Source organism: Copadichromis virginalis, linkage group LG9 (assembly GCF_057382275.1).
Source record: "Copadichromis virginalis isolate Kocher_CV1m ecotype Utaka linkage group LG9, C_Virginalis_male_GT1.1, whole genome shotgun sequence".
In the NCBI taxonomy this organism is placed as follows: domain Eukaryota; kingdom Metazoa; phylum Chordata; class Actinopteri; order Cichliformes; family Cichlidae; genus Copadichromis; species Copadichromis virginalis.
In genome coordinates this window covers 10867740-10887185 of record NC_140626.1, presented here as the reverse complement: position 1 = coordinate 10887185, position 19446 = coordinate 10867740, and positions in this window count along the sequence as shown.

Here is a 19446-nt window from a genome sequence, read left to right as displayed (position 1 = left end):
ATCATCCCTATTTTCAGTTCATAACCCGTCTCATCCCTAACCGGGATGGGGAGGGCAGATGTAGCCAACAGAACACAGCTACTCTTTGCCTCCGGCACTGACCTCCTCCGATGACAACCATATGCTCCTATATTAAATATGTATGGGTGTGGGAAGAAATACATTTCAGTATGGTCCACCATATAAATGAGTCAGAGCGGTGAAGCCTCATGCTCCCATATGATCTCATGTAAGAGCTGAACTTACTGACACATTTAGCCCCAGAGTACAGACTTTCTATGTATCCCCTATGCTATGAAAAATGTATACTTGGCATTACTTTTCTATTTAATTTATATGTTTTTCATTACAAACAAGCTTTTGATAAGTGGTCTGTAACATTATGATACCTGCTAGCAGAATTTTCTTTTTTCAGTGAGATACTCTCCTCCTGTAAAACAGAATGGGAGAGAAAATAGGCCAAAAAATTGTCAGATGATTACATTTTTTTAGGTCATCGTAGGACTATCTTTCATAGTGAGTAGGGAACATAGTTAAAAAAAAGAAGAAGTAAAAGTCAAGACATGGTTGAGATATGTAAGCGCAAGTGTCTGCCATCTGCAGAGCCACAAATCCTCATGATAAAAATTAAACTGTTTATGTAGAAGTGGAGATGTAAAGTGGCTGAATACACAGATTTCCACCCACATGACAACTCAAGAGGTGCTACTACACATATCTCACTGTTATCAATATAAGGTGATACAGTATCTGTACTGCAGATGAATACATTAAACTTCAATGACCAACCCAGTGATGCTGCTCAACCAAGCATATGACTATCAGCTTCAGTTACTCTAGTCTACTGTTGGCAAATATCAGCACACAACCACGAACAATTTAGCTGACATTAAGCTGTTTTGACCTGTGTGTTATTTTTGAGAGTGCAAACACAGACTGTGCACAAACACTGGATCTTGCAACAATGGCACCACCTTCTAGTTTTCAACTTTGGCATTTTAATTGCTCTACGATGGAAGATATCGTGGTGGACCACCAGGTGGCTCCACTCACATCCAGTGTAAGCTTCCTTTTAGCTTCTCTCTCTGTTTCGGTGATTGCTGCTCACTTCCTGTTTTACTTTTTCAGCCTGTTCTCTCCCATGTCCTGTGTCTTGTATTTACTTTTACTGCCAAGTCCCATGTTACCCCTCTCTTTCCACTTTCCTTGACTTTCCTTCTCTGTGTGGTGTACAGGTGTGCGATGCAACCTTAAAATCACATCATGATATTTGAAGGAAATTGGCAATAATGATAGGTATGCCTGTATTAAAATATACTAACAACATTTTATCAGTGTTTGTAGCTTGCAGACAACAGCACTTCTTAGTGCCAAAAAATGAAGGGCATATTACATCCTTCTTGTCCAATCAGCTGCTGCCACTCATAACAGACTGCTTCATTTGAAGTTTGAATCTTCTGAAACAAGATGCTGTAGTGTGATAGCAGTGCGACAGCATGTAAGCACAAAAGTAGCCCAGGTAGTATTTTCCCTGGATATTTTAAGTAAAAGTACAAGATAACTTCTTAACAACTTCATTTAACAAAATATAAAATAACTAATAAAATAACTTCTTGCATGTCCTCCTAGCATTGTTTTACTCAACAGTGTGTTTTTTTCCTCAAGTGGTGAAACAAGTTTGTTGTTTCCACCTTTAGGATGAACAATTTTGCATATTTTAATAAGTCTTGTTGGACGTTGTTAAAATAACTCCCTTTTTGCAAAATCTGCATTGGGGGCTGGTATGTGGCTCTTGCTCTCAGACATGCCAGGGCTTGTCTCTTTGTTGTGTACATGGCGTTACTATAGCAATGATAGCAAGATAAGGCACTTTTTATTATCCCATAAAAATGACACCCCAGTATTCTCACAACAATATGATATGGCACAGATTTAGCATGGTGTCAGTCTTCCATCTGTTCCTTTCGTTACATGTCTGTATGTTCACTGTTGTCTTGTCTTTTTTCAAGCCCAGACAATGGTTCATATATTAAAAGCTGAATGAATCACGCCAGCCTCAAGTGGCTACGAGAGGAACTGCAGTTATTTTTTCTTGTAATTTTCATCCCATCTGAATGGAGCTTTAGTCTTTTATTTGTAACAGACCCAGAGTGTGAACTAGGAAGTGCATCAAATTCATTTGTACACACTGCATCTTTTTATCCGTCCATACTGCTCAGTAAAGAGTGGACCATCACACTCCTGCCAGTGGCTGTGTTTTTGTTTCTCCCCTGCCTCTGTTGGCTGCAGATGGAATTATATTAAATTATATTTGGGTAATTTTATTTTTTTGAGATGTGGAGATGCCTGTTCATTGGAACTGAGTGGTCAGTGATGGATTACAAAGGGTTAACGCACTTTACTCCATATATTCTCTGGTGCTCTGTGGTGTCACGCTGCTGTGATGCACCTTTGATGTCTCAGGTTTCCATCATTTTCAGATCCAGTATCAGGTTATTAACAGGCACATCAGAGGTGTCATCGTCCAATAGAAGTTCACTCCATGATATCACTCCGTGAGTACACCTCTCTGAGGACAATATGGATCCATACAGGGTGTACTCACAGTAATATGATATCGCAGTGGGGAGAGCAGTTACCGTAAAATACGTGTATTGAAGGGGGAAGCCTTAAATGTCAAACACCTCCTGCAATGTTTGTTTTATTCTTGTTTACAGAACATAGGGGCAGCAAATCACAAGTTATTACTTTATTAGAAGCGCTACACAGCAAAATCTCCAGTGTTAAATTAACACTAGAGATTGTCTATATGGGTCCACTCCTCTGAGTGTTAAATACAACACTGTTGAGTGTTAAATTAACACTTTTGACAGTGTTATATGTTTAAAAGTAACCTAGTCAGTTTTGAAGATTAACAAAGACTAACACTGAGCAATGCTGATTTTCTAACACTGGAATATTTTTATTTTCCAGTGTTAGAAAATCAGCACTGCTCAGTGTTAATTTAACACTGGAGATTTCAACAAATAATCTGGAGAACACCTGAAAGCGTCATCAGTGGACTGTCATTTAAACCACATTTGTGAATGACAAGCAGCTATTTTAAGAGCTAAAAAAAAGAGCTCAAAAGAAAACAAAACAAGAACAAAAAGGCAACAAATAGTAAGAAAAATGAGAATGAATGGGGAAGGAATGAGAATGGAGGGATATCTGCACCGGTCATTGGTCCTGCATGTTCCATTTTCCAACTCTAAAATACAGAGGTGGGACCAAGTCATTGTTTTGCAAGTCTCAAGTAAGTCTCAAGTCTTTATCCTCAAGTCTCAAGTCAAGTCTCAAGTAATGTCAGGCAAGTCAGAGTCGAGTCTCAAGTCACTGGTGTAAAAGTCCAAGTAAAGTCACAAGTCTGAAATTTTGAATTTCAAGTCCTTTCGAGTCTTAAAAAAAAAAAACGAAAAAAAGCATGTTGCAGTTATATGCTAAATGTAAATATTAGACCATGTAATTTTTAAATCTGTGTTTTTCTCAACACATGACAAAATAGTGAACTTAGAAAATATACACAAATTGTGAAATTGCACCTCTTTAAAATGCAGCTCAATTAAACCTAGCTCCAAGAATAATTTTCACCGACAGTTCTGAGATAAGCTGCATGTTATTCTTGGATGCGCTTGTAGGACCGGCTTTAAAATCGCATGACAAAAATATCATACACATTAAAAAAAACTGCATCACCAACGTAGCCTGGACAACATTTGCTAGTTAGATGAAGTCAGCTATCTCACCTTAGCATATTTATATGCATATTTATAATCATACGGTTCTTGGAGTGCATACACTCATGAAGTTTAGTAACTTCCGGTCACTGCAACAAGCCCAGGTACAGTTTACCGACGGATGGGTGCAGGACCTTGAAATGCACCGTGTAGAACGAAAGACCATCGTACGTATCATAAGTTTACCAGTCTCACAAATCGTCGTCATAAATACACATTCGTTAACCGTTTATTAATATAACCTTTGAGCTCAACGGTAATTAATTAGCAGTGGAAATAATTTCTGGTAGCATCACAGAAATGTAGCAGTGACAATAATACTGTATGCTGTAATCGTACTGGGCAATTAGTGATACAAAACAACAGTTTTATCCTGTGAATAAAAGTATATGTTTTTGTCAATGTACCATAATAACAGAAGCGAAACGCAATATTGTGTCAGGACAATTCACTATTTATGCACAATAAACACAATAAATAAAGGAGCATAGCACGACAATTTCTGTTCAGCGCCAGACTTGCTTGTAACCTATATCACCAATTATGTTAAGAAAAATGACGCATTAACTACAACAGCAGACTGACCTGTGTGGAAATGCTTGGAGCAGACTAACCTGTGAGCTGGAGTGTTCTGGGACGTTATAATTGGTCTTTGAATGGCTGCAATCCAGTCGCCTCTTTATTACTTCGGAAACATGGCTCGAACAATTTCTCTTCAACGACGTAATCCGATAACAACCGATCTCTTTACCCGTCGGCTTCCCGTGGCTGTCATGCGACCGGCTATTGCAGTTAATAATACAACGGCTTCTTGACATTTTTGTGTTTCTTTTTTATCGCTGTATAACTGATTTTAATTGAAAGCCTGCGTGCGCTAGTACCGCTTGCCACGAGTTCCCAGAATCCTTTGCGGTTCTACCCGTGAATGACGTTACATTTTCAATCTCTATATAATATGCGTGTTAAATTTTATATTTGGGGTAAAATATCAAGTCTTTTCAAGTAAACCGGTTCAAGTCCAATTCAAGTCCCAAGTCATTGGTGTAAAAGTCCAAGTCAAGTCACAAGTCTTACAACATTTTTTCAAGTCAAGTCTAAAGTCATAAAATTAATGACTCGAGTCTGACTCGAGTCCAAGTCATGTGACTCGAGTCCACACCTCTGCTAAAATACTTTAAACGTATTTTTTCGTTGATACATAGACACGGTGATGTCAGCATGAGCCGCTCAGAGACAGGTGTGAAACTGTTGGCAAGTAAAGAATAGCAGGACACATGAAAACAGAAACTGTGGGAGGAGATTGGATAACAACAGTGCACCAAACAGAAGACAAACACAATTCTAATGACTCTGAAACATTTGCATCATGCAATCAATTAAAAAAAAAAAAACATTTAGAGAGAAGTTAATGAATCCAAAATCTGAATTCTTTCTTATATAAACAGGCACACTATGTATAAGTCATGGGTCTGTTTGTGAGAGACAGAGGACACTGGAGAGGTGAAGCAAGTCATTCTGAGGCACATTAAAGTGGCATTACAAGGGCTTTGACCTTTAAGCGCTTCATCCTCGACAAAATACCAAAACACTTACGTTAACCGCTGTGGCACCAAGACGACGCCGCCTTCCATTTACCTTAATAAATGCATTAAATCTGCAATCACAGTGACTTCACACATCAGTGCACATAATACACACACTACACAAACAAGTGCATGTGTAGACTGTATATGCATTCATGTATCCTCCGTATATGCCTTTGTTTAATGCCACACTCTTAGTGTTTAGACTGTTAACTGAATTGTTCTGTTCTGTGTTCGATTATTTTCTGATAAATTCATAGCTATTTTTGTACCTTATAGCAATCACTCAGATCAATTTCTGACAAATGGATAAATGAGCAAAAAGCTTCCAACAATGTGTGTGCTAGCGTTTTGTTAAGATAAGATAAGATAAGATAAGATAACCTTTATTAGTCCCACACGTGGGAAATTTGTTTTGTCACAGCAGGAAGTGGACAGTGCAAAAGTTATGAGGCAAAAATTAGAATACAATAAGAATAAATACAGTACACAACTGTACAGAATAGAATAAAATAATATACTATATACAGTAGAATAAAATAAAATAAATATACAATAAGATAAAAATAGAATACAAATACAAATACTATATACAACTGAGTAAAAATACAACGATGACAGAAAGGATTATTGCACTTAGTATTATTGCATATGTATGGATGTGTGTGCTTGATCAGTTAAAGTCTTTATTATGGAGTCTGACAGCAGTGGGGAGGAAAGACCTGCGAAATCTCTCCGTCCCACACCGTGGGTGCCGCAGTCTCCCACTGAAGGAGCTGCTCAGTGCTGTCACAGTCTGCTGCATGGGGTGGGAGACGTTGTCCATCAGGGATGACAGCTTAGCCGCCGTTCTCCTGTCACTCACCACCTCCACTGGGTCCAGAGGGCATCCTAGAACAGAGCTGGCCCTTCGGATCACCCTGTTCAGTCTCTTCCTGTCCCCAGCAGAGATGCTCTGATTAAATAAAAACCATATTTATATTTGTTTTTATGATATTTATATGATATTATGCCAGAACCCAATGTGAAGATACCTAAAATTGGGTCTCTGTTTAGCTTTTGCACTACGCAAAAGTTCTGAGCCACTCCACTCATGGAGTGGCTCATTATTATCAGGATGTCCAAAAAACTCACTGAAAAGCCTTCAGCTAATCCAAAATGCTGCAGCAAGAGTCCTGACAGGGACTAGAAAGAGAGAGCAGATTTCTCCTGTTTTGGCTTCCCTTCATTGGCTTCCTGTTAAATCCAGAATTGAATTCAAAATCCTGCTCCTCACATACAAGGTCTTAAATAATCAGGCCCCATCTTATCTTAATGACCTTGTAGTACCATATCACCCTATTAGAGCACTTCGCTCTCGCTCTGCAGGCCTACTTGTTGTTCCTAGAGTATTTAAAAGTAGAATGGGAGGGAGAGCCTTCAGTTTTCAGGCCCCTCTTCTGTGGAACCAGCTTCCAGTTTGGATTCAGGAGACAGACACTATCTCTACTTTCAAGATTAGGCTTAAAATTTTCCTTTTTGCTAAAGCATATAGTTAGGGCTGGACCAGGTGACCCTGAATCCTCCCTTAGTTATGCTGCAATAGATGTAGCCTGCCGGGGATTCCCATGATGCATTGAGTTTTTCCTTTCCAGTCTCCTTTCTCACGCAGTATGAGTTAATAGACCTCTCTGCATTGAATCATATCTGTTATTAACCTCTGTCTCTCTTCCACAGCATGTCTTTTATCCTGTCTTCCTTCTCTCACCCCAACCGGTCGCAGAAGATGGCCCCGCCCCTCCCTGAGCCTGGTTCTGCTGGAGGTTTCTTCCTGTTAAAGGGGAGTTTTTACTTCCCACTGTCGCCAAAGTGCTTGCTCATAGGGGGTCATATGGTTGTTGGGTTTTTCTCTGTATCTATGAAGCGCCTTGAGGCAACTTATGTTGTGATTTGGCGCTATATAAATAAAATTGAATTGAATTGAATGAGCCAGACTTTCTTGTTATGTTTTTTTAAAGTAGTCTTGAACAAGAGATTTTCAGTCTTCTCTGGAGGTCTTTTAAAGTTCTTCTTTGGGCATTGGCTGCTTTTTCACTCATTTGCATCCAAGTCTTTGTACCTATGAGTGTTGTGTCTACACATAAAAGACAACTTTGACAAACAAAGTGATGTTAAGAAGAACTTCTTTCAGCTGAGGCTCCTCAGTAAGGTGAACACCTACCTCCCAACCACATGACTTTGAGAGAGTAATTCACTTTGATTACTTCTTGTCTAGACTTTTGTAAACTTCTGTGTGTTGGCTCTGGTCAGTCTGGTCAGTCATTACTTCGTTGCCTACAAGCTATTTGCTAAAATGAAAAGTAGTAAATGCTTTAATGTAACACCTGATGTACCCGCTGACAAACCAACAAATCATTCTTTTAGGCCATAAAGCTGAAACTAATTACACTGAACAACATTTCACTTAAAAAAAAGTTAAAGTAATGTTAAAAAATATTGGTGTATAGAAATGGTTGAATTTTATTTATGGTTTAAAAAAAAATGCCTCCAGATCTAAACTAATAACACTGATTCTTCCTCCATACATGAACCAGATGCCATACACCAACATAACGAGTCACTACTCTATGGTTTATCAAATAAGCCGATGATGTAAAATAGCAGCACTTAAGGAATTATGTGCAGTACAAAGCAAAAACATAATAACATATTAAGAGAAAGCAAGATGTCTCCCTTATTTAAGAAAAACAACAACAAATTCTTCCATTTTTCTGAAAGTCCAAGTAAAGCTTCTGTTGTTGTCTTAGTTCACAGGATGTGATATTTGATGCAATCAGTGGTGATTATGTGCTGAGTCACCACAACAGGAGCTCAGAAAGAAGCCTATGAGTCATGGGCTGAAAAAGGTCAACTGAAATGGACATTTAGCAACGAGAAGGCAGAGAAGAGAAGAGAAGAGAAGAGAAGAGAAGAGAAGAGAAGAGAAGAGAAGAGAAGAGAAGAGAAGAGAAGAGAAGAGAAGAGAAGAGTCCAGGATCTTCACCATAAAAACTCGTGAAACTTGCTGACATCTCCGGCATGATGATGCACTCCTGTGATGAAATGGCTATACAACTTGAAAAGAGACATAAAGCTACATGCTGGGAACGACGTGTGATAAGCGTTCTGAATTGTTAATTCTGTTAATATCGATTAGATTATCTGGCAATAATCCAGGCTTATCTGCAGAGGATTATGCAGGTTGGGGTATGCATAACCAACTCAGGGGGGCAAATTAAAATAACAATCTTTTCCTAATGAATCGTGGAGATGAACAGGCAGAGTCATTCACCTTCCTGTTGAGCAGGATGGAAACTTTATAATTTGCTGTTTCCATCGCCCTCGGCAATCAGGTTTCTTATCCGCACTACTCATTTCTTTTATGGCATTGTTTGTTTGGGGGATGTGTTGATTTCGTGATGATGTTTACTGCAGTTAAGTGGACGCCCAACAGCTCACCACAAACACTGCCGTGTGGGAAAACCCTTTATTTATTTCTTCTTCCTTTGTTTTTGTTTTTTTAACATAAATCCCCGATGGCACTGAGAGCTGCTTTGCGACCCCATGGTCTGTCTGTTATGTTTATCTGCAGCAGCACATCTCTTTAGTTTTTATAGTCTCTGTTTCTCCTTAGGATCTGTTTATGCCTGACTGGGCCCCACACCTTTAAAATGATGAAGGGGAGTGCATAGCGTTTGGGATGGCAATCTTTTATTTGTATGAGGTTTTTATGGTTATTGTTTCCATTTGTTATCGGTTCGCAGCAGCTGGATACAGATGTGTGAGGAGAATTAGAAGGAGAGTAACAAGTTCAGTCCAACTGATTTGTTGGCTCTACTACAGTGACTGACATTAGGCGTCTGTTCCAAACTGCTGCAAAAGTGAGACAACCTCATTTAAAAGCCCGCTGGCATTTCTCGTAACTCAGAAGCAGCTTGTGTACCTTCACTCAAAACAGTGTAGCGTGGTTTAATCCTTCAGTTAGATCGGAACTGTTACAGGTTAAATATTAGCTATAAATCAGTCAAGTAATCACTGCTAGTTCAGACTGTAGTTTTTGAGAACCAAATGGACCAAATTACATGTGACCAAATACAGTAATGATGACATAAGTGGGATTGGTGCTTCCTGCTTATGAATATGCAGAATCTGCAGACATGGAACAAGATGTTTTGTAATGGGAGCTTTTGGGTTTCCCTTCGTAATCCTATGGCTCTTTCTTTGTCTTGTGTTTTTTCTGCATCGTGCTGAGAGGCAATGAAGCAGCAGCTTGTGACTATTTCTTAATCACCTTTATCATTGTGAAACGGCTACTTTATGTTCTGTAAACTGTCTCTTTCTCCAAGTCTTCTCGTGGTTTTTCTTCATATTATACTCTTCACCTGATCACACTGGCAGTTTGACACCTCAGAGAGGAGCTACGGGTTTGAAGCTGGAGATAAGTGGGGAATAAGATAAGGAAACAGAAACTATGTTTTTCAGCTATCATCATGAGGGATATGAGGTCGTGGGTCGGTATGATGGACAAGCTTGGTGAGCTGATTAAAACCCAGAGTTCAGTATATGATTCACAGACACATTTCCACACCTGTGCTTCCTGGACCACAGTGTGAATGTACCTGACTTGGGGAGTTTTTAGGATGAAGACATGAGGAGGGACTGCATTAGTTGTGACTCAAAAGTAGAGTTGCTGACATGTTACAGAGAAGAAGAGTTTTTGTGGCTTGAACAATGAACTGATAGCTGCAGGAATACATGCATATTGGTTGCTGAAGAAATTCATCATCATTGTGTTTGAATGGTTGCATTTGTGAATTCAGTTTGCATTCAGGTTTGAATCAATGCACCTTTTGAATTCCTCCATCCAGCTGCACTGCCACAAGGACAGAAACAGGAACTCCTTCCTGTCTCACACCACAGTGCTTACATCTACATGTCGAAGTTTTACTTTTATATGTTCATTAGTTCAGTTCCTTTTTTGTGCATGTTTTTTTTAACTTTCTGAGTAATCTTGCTGTTTGATAATGTATGTATTTATTTTTGAGCTAGTTTGATTTTCATGTTTTGGTCCTGATGTAGGTGGGATAGATAAACAAAATATATTTTAGCTTATCTTGCTTTTATTAGGTAATCACTTTAGCACAGATTGGTGGCCTGCAGGCAAAGAGCACTCTGGAGAGGAGAAGAAGCTACACTGATAGATTTCATCTGACGATGATTTGCTTTCAAGAAAAATTACATTTGCAAGCAAAGACCAATATGCAGAAGATTTCTCTTAATATGCATTATTAATATGAGCAGAAATCTAAACGTCTTCTCTGTAGCAGTGGACCTTCCCTGGGTCCACGCCACATCAACTACCCAGTGAGTGTTCCTTTTTAAAAAAGCATGTCACCTTTACCAGAAGCACTTTGAGAGACTTTGTACAGGTACATGGTGGACTGGCTAATGCTTGATAAAATAAAAAATAAAAAACTTGACCTGAATAAAAATGGTCTGAGTAAAAATGCATTTTGAATGTTCTTTGGTTTAAAAAGAAAAAAGGAAAAATATTTTTCTCAAGGATGCTGAGAACTAGTCATGGATTGTTTCCAATTTACGGTAATTTTTTTTTTAAATTCTCTAATCTACCACTTGTCACTAAAAACAGAACATGATTCACCTCCTCTGCCTTTATTGACCAGCCTCCTATGATTCATTATATATTTTTAACACTAAAGACTTTGGAGTTTCCTGACTCGCTGTGATATATCTTTGCTGAATGCTGTCACGATAAAGTCATTTGTGCTACACGAGATTTTCTTCCACCTCTACCCCCATGTACTCTGAATTTCTGCGAAGTTACATATCCAATCAATTGTAAGTGAATTTAAAATTTTGGCCAGTCAAATATCAGCAACATGACACTTCTCCACTTCTGCTCTGCACTGACATAAAGTCAGAGAGAGTGAGGTGAATTTAATCAAATGATTCCCTGTAAATGAAACCTCTCATTACACCCACTCAGTCGGAGAAATGTGGAGCATTGATATGGGCAGCAGTTGGTTGCCACACTCAAGTGCTGTTATAATTAAATTCACCTTAAATGCATTTTACCATCAGCTGTTGACATGGTGTCCACATTCTCCACTATCTTCCCTCAAGACACATCCACTAATGGTCACACCCCAGCAACTGCGTGTTAAATGACTGGACATAATAATAATCTTTATTGCTTACTGGATAACAGCCAAGAGCTATACTGACGTTTAAGACACTTAAAGTGGAAACAGCGTGCTTCATGATTGGGGCTTCACACAGTCCTTATTTTGCTGTCGTGTTATGTATTTGTGTTAGAAACAGTCTGGTTTCGCAGTGACTTTCTGCTAGTGACTGTTGCTTTCCTGTTTATTCTTCCTTTTGAGGACATCCTGCAACATGAGTTATTGTGGTTCTGCTGTGTGTGGGCTGTCTGCTGAATAAACTAACACCTCTCTTTATGAAGACACTTCGTCACGCTGGCCTACTCAGAGACAAGTTTGTATGAGTACACCCGAGAGAATATTAAGGAGTGCTATACATGTTAACACCCCACCTCCCCCACCTACTCTCCCTGCAAACCTTGGATTCCTTAACCCAGTTCTTCGTTCCAGTTTGCACGTTAAAAGACGCACTAAAGTGCTATACAAATACAGGCCATTTACCATTTTAATTATAAAGTGTGTTCAGTCAGAAAATGTGACCGCTGAAGCTGTAAGTGATCTAGCAGCTGATTCACTGTGTACATGTGCATGTGATTGTTTTTGTTAATGCCACCATCTCCAAGCCATACATCATAGCAGGTCTCACTACCATCTTTTAAACCTTCCCTTTTACTCCCCCTGACACTCACCTCCATCTGCTCCACCCTGCCTGCACTGTGCACTCTCCGTTGCTTGGTATTGACCATAGATACTTAAATTTATCTACCTTCACTAACTCTACTCCTTGCAGGTTTTCTCCAACATATTCACACACACTTTCTGTCTTGTCTCCACTGACTTTCATTCCTCTTCTCTCCAGAGCATACCTCAGATCACAATGTTGTCTGCAAACATCAAAATCCATGGAGATTCCTGCTTGACCTCATCTGTTAGCCTGCCCATTACCACTGCTAATAAGAAGGGCTCAGAGCCAGTTCTTCGTGTAATCCCACCTCCACTTTGAACCCATTTGTCACTCCTACCGCACACCTCACCACTGTCTCACTGTCCTCATACGTTTTCTGCATCACATGCTTCTGTCACTACTGACTACCTCATGCAGTACCCCATGTTGAACTGCATGAGCAGGGTCTCTTGCAGCACGACATTGCTGCTGAGGTGGGAGACAGTAAGACAGTCATTTGGAATTTCTTAAATGATCCTGAGGGTTATGGAACCACAAAGTGAAGTGGAAAATCCAAAATAACTTCACCAGCACTGAGCCAGACGATCTAACTGGCTGTCCGTCAAGGCACGGGACGATCCTTGACCCAAATTAAAGCCATTACTGGTGCCAACTGCAGCCCCATAACCATCAGACAGCATCTGAGACCGAAGGGCTTCAAAATCAAAAAACATCTTCATAGACTTCGTCTCCTTGAACGCTAACAGAACTGACTGCTTGGACTTTGCAAAAGAGCACCAAACATGGGACTGGGATTGAAAGGTAGAAGAAAGTTTTATTCTCTGATGAAAAAAAATGTAACCTTGATGGTCCTGATGATTTCCAACGTTACTGGCATGACAAGCAGATCCCACCTGAGATGTTTTCTACGCGCCACAGTGGTGGGGGATCCATAATGGCCTGGGTGCTTTTTCCTTTAGTGGCACAATGGAGCTTCAGGAGGTGCAGGAGCGTCAAACGGCTGCTGGCGATTTCCAGATGTTGCAGAGAGCATCCTCATGACTGAGGGTCCTCGTCTGTGTGGTCACGACTGGGTTTTTCAACAGGACAACGCTACAGTACACAATGCCCACAGGACAAAGGACTTCTTCCAGGAGAATAACATCACTCTTTTGGACCATCGTACGTGTTCCCATGATTTAAATCCAATTGAGAAGTTTACAAAAATGGACAAGAGTTCTAGACAGTAGATTGCCTTCGTGCAAACGTCTTCACCACTTGGAAAAATGTTCCCACTCACCTCATGGAAATGCTTGCATCAAGCATGCCGCAATGAATTTTTGAAGTGATCAACAATAATGGTGGAGCTACTCATTACTGAGTTCATGTTTGAAACTTTGATTTCTGTTTTGTAGGGGTTATGGGTTTTTTGGATGTGTGGTCCTAAACTTTTGATCAGCTGTAAAACAGCCTGTTTCAGTTTAAGTGTTGTTTTCGATAAATTGCATTTCTCTTGTTTGGAGAGTTAATGCGCGGTCTGTTTTACCTCACTCCCATTTATTCTTGTTGCATATTGAAGCTCTACTTCGATCCTTGTTAAGATCCGACCATGCAAAATATCATTTTTTGCCATTTTTCAAGTGGTCTTAAACTTGGGACTGTATTTAATTCTTGGCTCTACCTTCACTCACTTTCTCTTTTTGGTTTCCAAAGCCATCCTACAGATTACCATCCCAGATGCCTAGCTGCACCACCTTTTAGTCTGCTACGTCTTTCACATTTTACTTTCTACTTAATGGCAATCTAATAGTGTTTATTTTTTTCTAGCAGGACAGTTCAGCTCATATTGCTCTTACGTCAGAGATCGAAGGTCAAAATCTTTGAGTATCCAAGCTCTCAAACCCATCTGAGTGTCCCGAAAACTCATCTTTCAGCAACAAACAGCAAAGCAGAAGTTGAGTGGATGGCTGAGACCGTGCATTAACTCTCCAAACAAAAGAAATGAAGAATGCAGCAATTCTGCAGCTGAGGGATTATACCCTAATGTCCAAAGTCAGGCCAAGGTTTCTATGGACTTTAATCCCTGTCTGATGTGAAATCTGTTTATGTGGAGACACTTTCTTTTTCACAACTTTTCCCAATTCCCTCAGAGCTGCTGTTGATGCCGTTCTGGAGGGAGTGGACTTAAATCTCATCAGGACTTTTGGGGGAGATTATGGGTAACACTTGGGGTTTGAAGCCTGATCCCTGAACAGCCTGCAGCGTGAATGCGAGCGTATCCACTATCTGTGTCATTAGGACAAACACAATCAAGCGTCTGGCCTGAATTCCCCCCCAGCCTATGAGCAAAAGGCGGAAACATATTTAGCCTCCTGGCAGCCTTTACTTAAGGAAATCTTAGGTTTTACTTGACCTTATTCAGCAGTGCAGTGATAAAAGAGAGAGATAAAAGATCCTTTTCTCATATGTAGTGTGATTTATTACTTTTAAGCTATTGTAAGCTCAATTTCTAATATGATGATGACGAGTTGATCAGGGAGCATAAAGAAACTTAAATCACAAAAATCGCTGATCTTATAGATCATTAAAAAATAAGCACGATCAGCTAAAAGATTAGTGTGAAATGAGACATTATTTGAACCCAGTGTACTAAACAAACACATGCATTTGACAACAGTCAGAGAAGCAGTTTTCACATGAAAACAAAGATCTTTAAACCCACAGATGACTCCTACACACAGTCAGAGGTATTTCTATTTTGCCCTCCCTGCATCACTTTCTGCAAACAGACACACACACACACACACACACACACACACACACACACACACACACACACACACACACACACACTTGCACATGTGTTTGGTCAGCCCTAGGGAGGCATAAATCAAAGCAGGACTCTAAATGTGCCATGCTAAGTGAGAAGACTAATTTCATCTTCTCAAAAAGTCTATCCTGCAGCTTTTTCCCCTCCCTCGCTGTATAAAAACATCTTCAGCAGATGAAAAACACAAAAATGGTAAAAAGGAAAGCTAACAGCCCAAAATAGGACTTTGCTGCTGCCACTCGGAAGAAAAAGACTGACATCCGTTTGCGACGTGAAGACAACTGATGTGTCTTGTAATTGAATTCCTGTCAGATTTGCTTAATGTGCTGGCTGTCAGCTTGTCAAGACGTTGTCATCCGCACATCTTCCAAAACTTTCATTATGCCTGTTAGTGTGCCCACACAAATGTGCCCGCACGGAGAAAGACACAGTTACGCACGCATATGCACACCCACAAAGTGCTTCACGTCTTTTCCTTTCAGCAGCACTTCCAGGCCTAACCATCCGTCTTCTGCTGCGGTAGTCTTTATTCAAAGCAGTGTTTGACGTTTGCTAGTTACAGTGTCATCTAACTTCCCTGTGATTCACTCCAGGACCACAGATGGCTTCGCCTTTTTAGATGCCTTCACAAGTTGCAAAAGCCATACCATCAAGATGTTTAGCTAAGCTCACGCCTTGTAAGGCATGGGGAAGGCTCTTCGGAGATGGCGCGGAAGCTGGGTGGGGGTGGGAAAGCGACAGGTTATACTTTGTTTACGGCTGAGTGAATGGACTTACTGCAGTTTATATCTGCAGGCGCTGGCGCTTTGATGTATGCCAAGCTGGAAACAAAGGTGGATTAAAAGGGGAAGCCTAAAGAAAATATCAAAAAGCCACACAAATTGATATTTCGGGGATGGAGAATGGAATTTTATCATTTCTTTCACGTGCACTGTGATTTTGGTAAATTGGCCCGCCATAGTGATCATTTGTCTTTTTGTCTTTCCTCCAAAAAGCCTGCTTTCACCTCTGCCAGGGATTATTGGCACATGAATTAAAAGCATGTATAAATTAGCAATGCAGTGTGCCACTTCAGGTGTTGGGATGCGAGAAAAAAACGGAACTTTATGAGAGCCTTTTGTGGAGACGCACAATAGCTCCAAACATGATCACACACTCACGTTGTTAGCAAACTGGGCATGGGTAGCAGGCAAAGAGAATAATGAGAGGCCTGATGTAGCACTGCAGACTCTCTGGCCATAGACTGATGGGCCAGGGAACTCAATGCATTAGGGAGAGAAGGGGATGAGGAGTAGAGCACTACACAGTGTAGCAGTCACCACACATACACCCACATCACTAGAAAAGCATCCCACAAACACAAATTACCTGCCAGCATCAATACCAGCCTCTGTATGTCACGTTTATGTGAAAGGTTAAACAGAAACAAATGGCTGATTTGGTGCGGCGCTGGAGCTTGGCGGGGGACAGACTCGATTTCTCCGAGGGGATCCCAGGACAGAGGTGACCAGAGGCTGGGGGGGGGTCACGATCCACCGTGAGGGCTTAAGTGCTGATTTAAGAGCCACGTTGTAGAAAAAGCCAGAGCTGTGGCTTGGATGCAGATGAACTGAGCAATATAGTTTGGTTTCTAGATCCAGTTTACTGTGACACCACTGTCTCGCCTTCACTCAGAGCTTGAGTTGAAGGGCCTCAGTTAACCTCAAATCTGACGACTCGCAAATCTGCCAGTAGTTTTACTGACTTTTCACACCCCCACAGCAGCGATGCATTCCTCTTAAACGAGGAGCAGTTTGACACTGAAGGCTCGAGGTAAAACAACGATAAATAGGGAGTCTGTGTACTGTATAAATAAACACTTCCTGTAAGGAGTGTAAGAGAGTATTTAATTTGTGGTTTATAAGCTTCTGTTTTTATACACCTTAAACTGGAACGGCAATGGTGAACACATCCATGCAAAACACCCGCACGATTTCTCCCACTGCTCGTTCCCTGCCTCTTCATCAAGTTTCATGAAACTTGCAGACAAACGTGATACTTTCACCTTAAAATGGCAGATTTTATTCAGACAGAGTCAGCCCAACGAGTGATTCGAGCATGCTAGTCGCTGTAACATGGGTGTGAAACCGTTTGATCCGTGCCTGTGGCAGTGTGACTGCATATCATGGGTGACCTACATTCTCTTTGAGCACCTTTTAATTAGTAAACTATGAAATGCATTCACCGCTTCGCTGACATCTTATTAACAAATCAGTTGCTCAAGTTTTAATCTTTTAGATTATTTGTAAACTAAAGCCGGAAGTGTGGGAGGCAAACATGTTTTTTCAGCACATGCTGTCACAAGTGAGGAGACTTGCCAAGAGTTCTTGCAAGTTAGATATACAACCACTGGTAAGCATCTACAGGGAAGCTCCACTGATGTCGAGGTCTTACAGTAGGAATGAACGCAGCAGCACAGAAATGGAAATGAATCCCCTGGGAGGCTGCGAGAGCGTGAGTGGGCACTACTGCTGGATCAGTTGTACTTTATCCCTCTCAGACACTGAGCCTCACCCACCTACTGCTCCTACTGAAACAGCTACTACTACTGATGCTAAAGCGACTCATGTTGCTGGTAATACCCTGCTGACACTAAAAGTACTGCTGCTGATTTTAAATACTGCTATTGCTAATGGTGAAACAATAGTACTGCTGCTGATGGTGTTGGGGGGGAAAGACCAATGACAGAACATTTATTACTGAATGTCATTAAATGGGTTTAATAAGAACAAGCAAAACAAGCTAACAAGCTGAAGATTTCTTCAACAGAGTTAAGACGGCTGCAAAGAGCCATTATTTTTGGACTATTTTCATAGCATTTTGAGATTTAATGGTGGGTAAACACAGATGTTACAAATCCCATTAATAAGGCTCTGTACCTCATTAGAACAGGACCTTCATTAATATGATTTGTTACATCTTTGTTTATCTACTGTTGTACCTCAAAGTTGCTGCTGTAAGAATGGCTTATTGATTCATCCCTGATTAATTATTTGGTCTAAAAAAACCCCAAAAAACTCTATGTTCAGCCTTTTGTATGGAAAAGTACTTAATGGTTTGGATTCATTATTTGGTGATCGCTTAATCAATTAGCGACTGTGACCTTTGGAACAAAGTTATGTTGCTGAAACTGAAATAACCTCTGTTAGTACCGCTGAAACCAAAAACCACTGCTGCTGCCTCTGAATCTGCAAGCACTCACTCTACAGCCTCTACTTTTTTACATGTTGTTCTTATGTATAGTACATATTATATAAGCTGTTTCAAATATGTGGACTCTGTGCAAGTACACCCCAGATTCAGCAGCTTGTACAACCACCTTTTGCAGCAATAACTTGAAGTGATTGTTTTCTGGTCGACTTCATCAGCCTCTCGCATCGATGTGGAGGAATTTTGGCCCACTCTTCTTGACGGCATTGCTTGAGCCCTCTTGAAGTCAACCCACAGCATTTCAGTCAGTTTGAGGTCTGGGCCATTGCAGCACTCTGATTCTTTTCTTTTTCAGCTGTTCTGTTGTAGATTTGCTGCTCTGTTTGGGATCACTGTGTCGTTGCATGACCAAGTTTCAGCCGAGTTTTAGCTGTCAGACAGATGGCTTTCCACCGCCGTGCTGGACAGTTGGTATGAGGTGTTTGTGCTGATATGCTGTGTTTGGTTTCTGCCAAAAGTGTGGCACTAGACATCTCCACTCTGGTCTCATGTGTCCAAAGGATGTCGTTTCAGAAGTTTCATGATTGTTCAGATGCAACTGAATGCTGCATGTTCGTGTTCTTTCTCCAGACAGCTCTTCCAAACAAGCCATGCTTATTTTGTCTTTTTCTAACTCTACTGTCATGAACTTTAATGCTCAACATGCTAACTGAGGTCTGTAGAGTCTGACATGTAGCACTGGGCTTTTTTGACGTTTTCTCTGAGTACCGTGTTGCAGGTTGATGTTACAATGAATTTGCCTCCTCCTGCTCCTTGGAAGATTGTGTTGATGCTCCCAATCAGCAAAACGCCAAAACTTCTCCTTTTATAGAGGTGGTCACACTTGCTGATGATCTGCTTTTTGAGCTCATTTCATTAGCAGCATCTGGTTGCTACTCAAGAAATGGAAAGGGTTTATTTTTCCTGTGATTGTACAACTCCTCCGATTCTATATGTTGTACGTTTTACAGAGAGCCTGCTACTAGATCTACTACTGCTTCTAAAGTTACAAGTATACCAGTAAAACAGCTGCTGCCACTTAAGAGCTATTAGAGTAGTGACTCTGCTGCTGACTAATACTGCAGCTACTACTACTACTGTCATCTGAACTGTAAATGATCTCGTAAATTCATTAAAGTAGGATTACGAGCTGAAGCTGTAATCA